The following is a 12,003-nucleotide window of genomic DNA, read 5'->3' as shown; positions in this document are numbered from 1 at the left end:
GGTTCATCAAGAACCCTAGGTACCCAGAGCCAATAAATTAGCTGCACCCTGCTGTTGGTTTTCATTCTATACTGGTTATACAGCAATTCATTTGCTGAAATAAGAAGAGTGAAAAATAGGAATCAAGAAAACCTTTGCATTTCCAAAATGGGATCAAGATAAGGTTTTGAGGAGCAGTGTTTTTTTGCACATCTCTGAATTCCGGGGTGCCCATACTAGCATGTGAATTGCAGGGCATTTCTTAAACAGATGTCTTTTTTACACACTCTCTTATATTTGGAAGGAAAAAATGCAGATGAAGATAAGGGGCAATAACACTTGTTTTGCTATTCTATGTTCCCCCAGGTCTCCCGATAAAAACAATACCTCACTTGTGTGGGTAGGCCTAGAGCCCGCGACAGGAAATGCCCCAAAACACAATGTGGACACATCCAATTTTTTGACAGAAAACACAGCTGTTTTTTGCAAAGTGCCTGTCTGTAGATTTTGGCCTCTAGCTCAACCGGCACCTAGGGAAACCTACCAAACCTGTGCATTTTTGAAAGCTAGAGACCTAGGGGAATCCAAGATGGGGTGACTTGTGGGGCTCTGACCAGGTTCTGTTACCCAGAATCCTTTGCAAACCTCAAAAAGTGGCTAAAAAAACAAATTTTCCTCACATTTCGGTGACAGAAAGTTCTGGAATCTGAGATGAGCCACACATTTCCTTCCACCCAGCGTTCCCCCAAGACTCCTGATAAAAATGATACCTCACTTGTGTGGGTAGGCCTAGCGGCTGCGACAGGAAATGCCCCAAAACATAACGTGGATACATCCCATTTTTTGACAGAAAACACAGCTGTCTTTTGCAAAGTGCCTGCCTGTAGATTTTGGCCTCTAGCTCAGCCATCACCTAGGGAAACCTACCAAACCTGTGCATTTATGAAAACTAGAGACCTAGGGGAATCCACGATGGGGTGACTTGTGGGTCTGACCAGGTTCTGTTACCCAGAATCCTTTGCAAACCTCAAAATTTGGCTAAAAAAACACATTTTCCTCACATTTCGGTGACAGAAAGTTCTGGAATCTGAGAGGAGCCACAAATTTCCTTCCACCCAGCGTTCCCCCAAGTCTCCCGATAAAAATTATACCTCACTTGTTTGGGTAGGCTTGGCGCCCGCGACAGGAATGGATCACACAAGGGTCAATGGTAGTCCTTGCATGAGGGCTACTGTTAACCCTGGAGTGATTCATTCCTGAAGCAGGCACTAGGCGCAGGCACACAAGCGGGGTTGTGTTTTTATCAGGACAAGTGGGGAAACACTGGGTGGTAGGAATTTTGAGGATCCCTGCAGATCCCTGGACTTCTGCTCATTGGAATGCAAGGAAAATGTGTTTTTTTTAAGCACATTTTGTGATTTCAAGGGGATTCTGGGTGAAGGAAAACTGGTGAGAGCCACGCAAGTCCTGCACCCTTGGACTCCCCTGGTACTAGTTTGTTAAAGTTAACCCACCACTCACACTGGTTGGTTTTAACACCTCCAGAAATTATGGTTTCAAAGCATGATTACTTATCAAAGTGTCTGAATATTGAAACCAAGCCTTCTGAAGGTGGGCCATAAAGCCGCGTCCAGGCACCAACCTCTTTATGGTCCATTCACACGCCATTCACGCACAACAAACAACCCTTTCATATCACCAGCCACGGGCCCAATCCAACCAATCACTGCACTCACATTAACTTACCACTGCCAGACAAGGGCCCATCACATTCACACGCCACAGAAAGGAACGGAATAAGTTTGACTACATTTTACCACCTGTCAAGTAACTGCCTCCTTCTTCCTTAACATTACCAAATGCATGCGTAACGAACCTTTACTAATGACTCCTGTGACAGCCACCGGAGGCTCAGGAATACATGTTTTTCATGCGCCTTTAACGCACTCTCTGTGCTAAATCCAACTCCTTCCAGTTTGTGGATTCCAGTTTGTGGATGCAAGTTGGGGGTGTCCGAGTATGCCGTACAAAGCGATTCCTCAAACTGAGTGAGAATATCTACCTTTGAAACTAAGGGAGACATGCTTGGGATTTCTCATGATGTTCCCTAAAGAGAAGGTCATAGGCTATGAAAAAGGGTAGTGTTTGGTACATAGGGGAGTCCATGAGAACGTAGCATATGTCCCAGCCAACATTATGTGCAGTGATGTGACTATAATGCACTTATACAGCAAACTGAACATCTACTAAGTTCTGATGGAGGATGAACATGAAAAGCAGGTCAAACACTGACCTATACAAGTCATTCTCGTTCAGTGCTGGGATGGCACCAATGGGTTTGAATCCATAGGTGTAGATGATGTACATCTGTACTACCTTTACTATCTGCCTTCTACCTGTGCATTAACCCTGTGAAGGCACTCCTACCATAAGCTTTCCTTACCCATTCATGTCTCTGTTCTCATCACCTGTATAATAGCCAAGTGAACCTATACTAGTTTGTGGAAGCAAGTTGGGGGTTTCCAAGTATGCCGTACAAAGTGATTCCTTGAACTGAGAGAGCATATCTACTGTTGAAAGTAAGGTAGACATGCAGGTGAAGAAAGGGTACTCCGTGGCAATGTGGCATATGTTCTGTCCACTAGTATATGCAGTAGGGGGAATATAATGCATGTTAATTGAACAGAACACCGACCACGCTCGGACGGTGGATTTAGCTGTCAAGCAGTCCAAAAGGAAGTCCATGATGAAGTGAAATTCTGTGGCTCCTTGCCTAACGAAGCAGTGGCCCATGGACATTCGGTATCCATGCACTGCCACTGAAAGGATTATCGAACGGCAGCTCAACCTCAGTTGATTTCCCAGAACTTTGCTTTAGTATGATACAACATAAAGCAAGTAGGGATACAGAGGCCTGGTTGCAATGGACACTGGGGACTGTAATACCGACTCTCCTGCCGCTTTCCATGCTTCGAGCACACTTTACAGCGACGACATGGACGATCCTTTTTGGGTGTTTTAGGAATGCGATCAGCAAAGTGTCGCTCCTGCAGCCTTGCCACATCCTCCAGAACATATGAGGTGGAGGCTGCTGCTTCTTCTGTAACAACAGTGAGGCTTTCAATTACAGACAACTGGAAGTCAAGGAAGGTCATGAGTCTTCCTGTGGTTGTCTGACGGTAAACAACATACGCATTACAGTATATGTTGCCATCTGAATCAGGTGGGTAAACAGTTTCTTGTACCAAGTGCGAGTTTTACGACACGCATTGTATGGTTGAAGAACCTGGTCGTTCTTGTCCACTCCGCCCATGTATTTATTGTAATCAAGTATACAGATGGGCTTGTGGACTTCGGCCATCTGACCCCAAACCGTGATGGGAGAAGTACTCTCATCATGAATTGTAGTGAGCACGTATACATCACGCCTATCTAGGAACTTGACTGTGAGCAGTTCATTAGAACGCAATGCAGTACTCTGGGATTTCTGGAGCTTCTTGCAAACAAGCTCCCGCGGGAATCCTTTGCGGTTACAACGAACTGTACCGCAGGCCACAGTGCCAGCTTTGTAGAGCTCACTGAACAGCTCTACTCCTGTATAGATATTGTCCACATAAAGGTTATAACCTTTGTGAAGAAGTGGCTGGACAAGTTCCCAAACAATCTTACCTGTGACCCCTAACACGGGAGGGCAACCTACAGGGTTTAGGGTAGAATCCTTCCCTGTATACACTCTCAAGCTGTACACACAGCCAGTAGAGCTCTCACACAGCATGCACAGCTTTATGCCATAGCGAGCTCTTTTGCTCGCAATGTACTGTCTGAAAAGCAGCCGTCCTTTGTACAGGATCAAGGACTCATCGACTGCTATATTCTTTCCAGGAGTATAGATCTCTGGAAACCTGGCAGACAAATGTTCCACGACAGGCAGAATTTTGAACAACCTGTCATGATCTGGATGGTCCCGGGGCAATGCAGCAGAATTATCCTTGAAATGCAGCATGCGCTGCAGTAGCAAAAAATGATCTCTGCTCATGTATGGTGCGAAGATGGGAGTTACCCAAACCGTGCTAGTCGTCCAGTAGGACTGCAAGGTGGGTTTCTGCACTAAGCCCATTTTGAGCGTAAGGCCTAAAAATATCTTCAACTCCGCCAGCGAAGTGGGAGTCTACGGGCGTGCCCTAGAACGGGGCCCAAGAGTGCCACCGCGCTCCCTCAGAAATTGGTCTGCCCGCAAATTTGTTTGCTGCACAACTTTCTGAAGGAAGTCAACATCCAAAAATAGATAGATTTAGTCGACTGGCAAAAAGTTAGCTGTATCGACTTTACATCTAGCATCACCAGTAAAAGGTGGAATTTGGGGCTGAACCAAACAGGGGGGCTGCCAAGAGAGCACTCTCTCTGTGCTTGCGGCAGCAAGCACGTGCTCTCTGGGTACGGATAACCCAATGTGGTCCCGCTGCCCAGAATGTGCTTGCGAACGGACAGCACGGATGTCGTCATTGTGCTCCTTCAGACTCACTGGAAGAGGTGTCGTCGGATGGGACTCCGCCGACTGAAAAATCACTCCCAGAATCTGCCCCATTGTCCTCTCCCTCAGATGCTGCTGTCTCAGTGTCTGCTGTCTCAGTCTCTGAGCCTACATCAGAACTGTCCTCCATAACCCGAGTTAGGGCTTGATCAGCAGTCATCCAACGAGACGCCATCCCTGCAACTGGCTAAACTGTCCCTCTAAATTACTAGCCTACGTAGAAGGCAGATAGTCACAAAATTGCTTGTGGGTATGTTTGTTGTGTACAATAGGAAATGTCGTCACCTTACCTTCGCTTCTTCTCCAATTCTGCAGATTCTCTGAAAACACTGAAAAAAACAAAAAAAGAATGTATTACTTGACCTTACCACACACCCTGTGCAACAGTCATTTTTGGTGCTCTGCCTCCCATTACCTCCTCTTCTAATTCCCTCAGTACTACACAGCAAAAGTGCCACTCATATCTCCATAGTCCCCCTGGCATAACATTTGTTTTAAAGCGCAGGTAACGCTTGCCTTTACTAATCCACTCAGCTAAATACATATACATATATCTCCTTTGCAGCAGGACAATAAACCATCTGCGCTATTTTATGGCAACTGCCACTACAGAAAAGACATGCATGCATGCATATATATATAAATAATGTGTGAACAAGAATCTCACCGCACTCCACGAGGTTCAAATTGGCATCTTTTATTGCAAGCAACAGCCACGTACGCGTTTCGACTCTCAAGGAGTCTTGATCACAGTAAATGAGTCCCTCTTTTCTTTCATTGTTTATACTTGCAATAAAACATGTCAATTTGAACCTCGTGGAGTGCGGTGAGATTCTTCTTCACAAAATATTTTCGAGGTTGCTCTCCTCCGTCACTGAGCACCGGCAGTGGAGTGCGCTGCGCAACAATCTTTTAACCAATTTGTGTTGCATATATATATATATATATAATAATATATATATATATATATATATATATATATATGTTTAGAAACAAAGTGGTTGAAGGGTTGCTGGGCGGCACACTCCACAGCCGGTGCCCAGTGACAGAGAAGACCAATCTAGAAATTATGTAATGCCGAAAAATTTCACCGCACTCCACGAGGTACAAATAAACGTGTATTTTATTGCAGTCAATAACCACCAACGTGTTTCAACTCACCAAGGAGTCTTGATCACGGTCCTCATGGAGAGCGGTGAAATTGTTCCCCATTATTAAACAACACACAAAAGAAAAACAAGCATTTACAATGCAATGGGTCTCGCATCTGCTCGAGTTAGAGCTATTAGCGTTATAAACTCCTAACCCAACTTTTCTTGCCACATAAATTGATAATCGAAAGTGAGCCGATTCACAGCGCCACGGCCACCATGAGCATCAGGTGAAGAGACACACAAAAGGAAAAGAAGTTTGCTCACAGTTAAACGTAACAGCAAAAGTGCAATTAGCCATGTACCAGGGGCGATGGCCAAGGCAGTAACAAAACCTCCCCAAGGAGGGACAAAGGTAAACCATTTTCCAATGTAATCAAAGGATTTTTGAAGGGCAAGCCCATGAACGAGTGGTAGTGATGGGCATTGTTAGAAGCCCAGATCCACACGAAGTCAGAAAAGCAGCGCATGGGCGCTGCAATGCTCGACCTGAAAAAAAAAATATATATATATATATATGTGAGAGAGAGAGAAAACAAGACACTCATTTCACAAACTTTTATTTTTCATACATGTGTGCTTGCCCTTGGCAAAGCACACATATATAAAAAAAAAATTGCCCCATAGATGGTCACCCTAAGGGCTGACCACCAACAATTTGTTTTTTTTTTCCTGTTTTTATCCTGGGGGGGGCGATCGGCCCCCCCAGGCAAAACTACACGTTTTTTTTTAGCCCCAGGGGTCGGCCCGTGTTCTGAGGGCCGACCCCGCCATTTTGTTTTCATTTTTTTTTAATTTTTTGTTACATTTTATATAATGTGGTGGGCACGATCGCCCCCCAAAACAGTGGAAATAAATAAATATTGCCCCCAGGGGGGGCCGCCGTTTTACAAGGGGGCTGACCCCCCCAAAGAAGATCCCTGGTGCCTAGGAGCGATCCATGGCCAGGAAACGGTGCCAGGGAGGCATTGATGGAAAGGGGAGACACTCCCCTTTCCATCGATGCCTCCCTGGCATCTGGGGAGGCCGTTTTGGCCTTTTTCTTCCCCTACCGGAGAACAAGAGAACGCTTACCTGCTTCTCTTCTTCTCCAGTGGGGAAAAACTGTGACGTCAGCGTGCCTCGCGGCGCGCTGACGTCACAAGGGGGCGGGAGGGGGGCGGGATGGAGACGCGGAAGTTCTTCTGCGTCTCCTACGGGGAAAAAATAAATAAAAATTCATCCGGTGCATTGCACTGGAGGATTTGTAACCCCCTCCCTGGTGTCGGCCACTGGTCGTGACCCGCACCAGCGAGGGAGTGTGGGCGCCGGCCAGTGGCCAACGCTCGCAGCCAAAAGGTTAATATGGATAGAAAATATGGACGCGCATAGAACCACCACGGCGAACTTTTGAGTAATGGCTAGGATGAGAGAAAGAATGGTTGGGCACTAAAGGGAAGTAGAGCATAACCACACTGTTATCGCCTAAAGGTCCTGCACAAAGTGGTACACCGTGGTTGCTCCTGTCTTTTTGATGGGGAGAACTGGTTTGTAACAAATACTGAAAGTATGTACTTAACTCCCTTGTTCTATAAAAACAGCAATAACAGGTTTAATTCCGTCAATAGATTCAGGGTGTAATCGATATTGTGAGATAGCAGATAACTATTTTATTGGATTCACTTTATCTTTAACAGCGTCAATGGATGCAATATGACTGACATCATTGGAGTGGGTAGACTACAAAACAGTAGGAACTTATTCAAGCAAATTAGTTATATTTTTAGACCCTTGAGAATCAATCAATACATTTTGATAGTTTGGCTTGCAAAGCACTGTTAAACCACCATTCCCATAGACTTGTGAAACATTTAAGGAAACTCAGCCACCTGTGGAGATGACTATGCATTTAGACTTTCAGAGAAGGTCTCCTAACATATTTGCAGACAATGTAGGACTCAACAAAAAGGCATGTATTTCACTAATTTGTCTTAAGTAATGGAAACAGGATCAGTAATGTTGTAGGAGGCCTGTCAATATGTAATTTATGGCAGCGTAATTCACTAATACTTTCTGGAACTTTGTATTAAGCTTGTTACGTGAAAATCATCAAATGATGTCATTACACCACTTTGCAAAATTACAATCAGTTCACACTAAATATGGCACAATTTTTGTTGATTTACAGTAACAATTTACCACTAACGCAAGGGAAAAACAGATCAAAAGCAGCTGGTGTTTGTAGTTGTTTGCAATGGCCCTTTCTGTAGGGTAACCCCAAAACTTTTTGCCTCCCCCCTACTTGTTTTATGACCTTGTTTTTGTTGGCTTTAGGACTCTGTGCACTTTTCCACTACTAACCAGTGCTAAAGTGCTTGTGCTCTCTCCTTAAAATATGGTGACATTCGCCTATCCACAATTGGCATTTTCATTTATGTATAAGTCCCTAATAAAGAGCACTATATATGCCCATGGCTTGTAAATTGAATGCTACTAGCGGTCCTGCAGCACTGATTGTGCTGTCCACTACAGTAGCTTTTAAACATGTCTCAGGTCTGCCACTCCGGAGCTTGTGTGTACAGTTTTAAACTGCAATTTCGACCTGACAAGTGTACCCACTTGCCCGGCCCAAACCATCCTTTTTATTACATGTCTTCCGACCATACAGAACACCACAGTCAGACTTATCCTCAGTCTTCCCCGATGAACCAACATAACACCACACCTCAAGCAAATCCACTGACTCTCCATTCAGAAGAGATGCCAATTCAAGCTGCTGACCCACACACACAAGGCTCTACACAACCAAGCACCCGCGTACCATAACCACCGCCTGAACTTCCACCAACCATTAAGAAGACTATGCTCTGCCTCCCTTTCACTGCCCATACTCCCATCTACCAAAGCAGAAGAGGGGAATGCTCCTTCTCACACATCACAGCAAAACCGTGGAACAGACTCCCCACACACCTCTGGATCATCACCTTACTTCCGGAATTCCATTGGCCCTCAAGACCTGGCTGTTCGAATAAGCTTCTGGGCCCTGCAAGCACCTGGATACCCTATCAGATGATTAGTCACGCTTTATAAATCCTGATTGATTGATTGATGTAGGTCACTCCAAAGTTAGGCTCTAATTAGCCCCAAAGGCAGAGTGCTGTGTATTTAAAAAAAGGTTTTCACTATTGGAAAGCATTGGGATTGCTTTAAAACAATTTGAAGTGTAATTTCAAATTGGGAAAAGATAGAAATGTGAACTTTGGTGTCTCTTGACTCACAACTTAAAATCACCATTCACTGTGAAGCAGGGCTTTAAATTGTAAGTCTGAAGATGCTATTATAGAAAGTTAGCATTTTCTTACTTTAACCATTCTGTGCTTCTGTCTGTCTCTGAATACGCATCTGGGGTGGATGACACCCCAGCTTTGTGCAATCCTTCTAGACAATCCTTCTAGACATACACACACAATGGGAGCTTAGGTGTGAATAACGAGCTTGATGGGGGAGTCAGATCTTAGGACTGCCTCACTTACACTTGAATAGGGCTGTGCCACTCCTCACACAAAGTGCTGCAAATCCATTGGTAGAGTGTCTGGAGCCAGGGAAAGAAGGAAGGGCAGGGACCACATTAAAGGCACATTTGGGTATAAGTACTGGACCACAAACCCCACCAAATCAGAACTCTACTGGAACCAAGGGCATTCTGCCAAGAAGAGGGGCTGCCGTGCTTCCAGAAGGGAATGTCACTCTGCAACTGCATTTTGGTGTTGGCCTACTGCTTGCTGTGTGCTTTGCTGTAGAAGGGACTGCCACTTTGCTACTTGCTTTGATGTGTTGGCCTGCTGACTGCTGCTTCTTGCCTGCTGTGAGAAGGACTGGACCTGTTCTCTACATCCTTGAACTCAAGATTCTTCAAGGGCTTGTTGGTTTGTCACCTGTTTTCTTGCAGTTTCAGGGACATCAAAGACTGCCTGCAACTCACCTGTTACAGCATAGACTACCCTGCCTAGTGGTGCCACTCCATTCCTGGACCCTTGAACGTGACCCTAAGGTGCTCTGCCTTCTGTGGTTGTCATCGGAACCACCACAAAGCATCTCCAGGTGGACTGTGCACAAGGAATTAAGGTACTGTGATCAGCGGGCCCAAGTGGGTCCCTGTAGCTGGCCCATATTCCATCACAGTTGGCCTGAACTTGTGACTTTGTCACGGTCCAATGTGACCAGATAACCACCATTGTCACTTTGAGCTTTTAAACATTATTTTCACCTAAATGTTTTAAATTGCATAAATCTTCATCTACCTATTGGATGTTTGTCATTTTGGTCTTGTGTTAATAAGATACAACAATGCTCTATTTTTCTAAACTGGTGTGGAGTTTTTTGTGGTATTTTCAATGTTTTACTATAATTTAAGTGTTGCAAAAATACTTTACACATTGCCTCCTAGGTTTAGTCTGACTGCTCTGTGCCAAGCTACCACAGGGTTAACACAGGCTAATTTACGATGTGTATCTGACTTACCCTGACTAGGATTGTAGTCCCTACTTGGACAGGGTGTATACATCTGCCAATTAGAGACCCAATTTCTAGCAGCTGTGCTTTTGTTTAAATGCATCATCTTCTCCAAAAATGGATGGAATGGTGCATTTTGCTCAAAAATATAGCACAAAGTGATAGATTTGCATTTTAGGTAATTATGTGTAATCTCACTAAATCATACCATAATTTCACATAATCACATGAAAGCAAACTGCACGAACTTTACACACCACTAATTATAAGGAAGTATGTGGTTTGAGATGCCGACTGAGTAGTTGGGCAAGCCCAAGAAAGGTGATGAGATGAATTCAGAATTTATAAGGGGAAAACAGATGGCACCAATATTAACTAGGAATGTAATGAGTTTACTATTGATCAAACACTTGATATAGAAGCCAGGTTGATTCATGGGATGAGAATGTTTACAGCACACTTGGTGCCTCTTAGACTGTCCTAATGAACAGCATATTGTTTTTGAAAAATCTGCATATTTTGAGAGAGCTGAGTTGAGAGGGCATAACTGAAGTTACTTTTGGACAATTTATTTTCCAAGGTCCCAAGTAACCACAATTAAATCACTGCCTCTAGAAGAATTCTGTTAATTTTTTGCCTTTTCAGATCACTTGTCTACACTCCACCCTAATCCCCTCTGGGGGCACCTCTCCCTTTTTACCTTCCTTTTATGGTCGTCTGAACCTGTTGCATTTGTAAGGACATTAATTTTGGTTAATTTGATTAATTTGATTGTTTTATTCTTGAATTGCCACACAATGGTTGGCCATTGTAACCAGTTTAGCTAAATTCATAAAATGCCATCCAATGCAAAATGTGTGCTCTTTATTCTGAACATTTGAAAACAATCCCTCTAAAACATGTCTCTCTTATAGCCTTTTTTGCAGAGTCTGTAGGGTGGCGTATACATGAGTATCGTTCAAATGCATTCATAAATCTGTCTAAATAATCTGTTGGTGATGTTCCCTTATGTTGTTTGGAATTGGAGATCTTTGTCCAGTCGACCTTGATGGACAAACTTCTAAGATAGCATTCTCCAATCAACTCTTCACTTGAAGAGTCTGTAGGGTGACATATCATTCAATGCATTCTTAAATCTGTTTAAATAATCTGCTGGTGATTTTCCCTTGTGTTGTTTGGAATTGAAGATCTTTGTGCAGTTGATACACGCTGGAAAATGTCTAAGAAAGCATTCTCCAATCAACCCTTCACTGCTGCTAAGGTAGCCTCATTCACTGGACTCTATCATGGGCAATCACTTTTTTCCACCAACCAGTCTCTCACCTCATTCAGCACTACTAATGGCAACAACTGATTCACATCCACCCAGTTTGACTGTTACACCTAAAACACAATTTAAAACTTCTAACAGAACTTTATGGGTGTCTGATGAATAGTGGAGACTGTTTCCTGATGTTGATTAAGTCAGCTGGCGACTGGGGACATGAGCAGTACTTCTTCTTGCGGGGTGAGGGCAGACTTTTAGGAAAAGGATGTGAGGAAGTGGTCAAATACCTTTGTCTTCAGTGTCATTAGAGGGTATGTTGTGGAGATTGTCTTGGTTATTTTACCTTCTGTGACAAGGATAACAGCCTGTAGCGAGTCTCAGACTCTCCTGAGTAACAGTTGGACTGTTCTCCTGGTCTGTCTGACACCTCACGAGGATAAACAAATACTGGGCTGGGAAGAAGAAGGATAAATGGTGGAATCAGCCTCTTGTCCTTTGCACAGCTCTGTGTCCCCTAACACTTTGGGCCATATTTATAGTTTTTGACGCAGTTTGGCGCCAAAACTTTTACAGCCAGCTAACGC

The sequence above is a fragment of the Pleurodeles waltl genome, chromosome 6, assembly GCF_031143425.1.
Source record: "Pleurodeles waltl isolate 20211129_DDA chromosome 6, aPleWal1.hap1.20221129, whole genome shotgun sequence".
Classification (NCBI taxonomy): Eukaryota; Metazoa; Chordata; class Amphibia; order Caudata; family Salamandridae; genus Pleurodeles; species Pleurodeles waltl.
Note: the sequence above shows the minus strand (reverse complement) of the source record.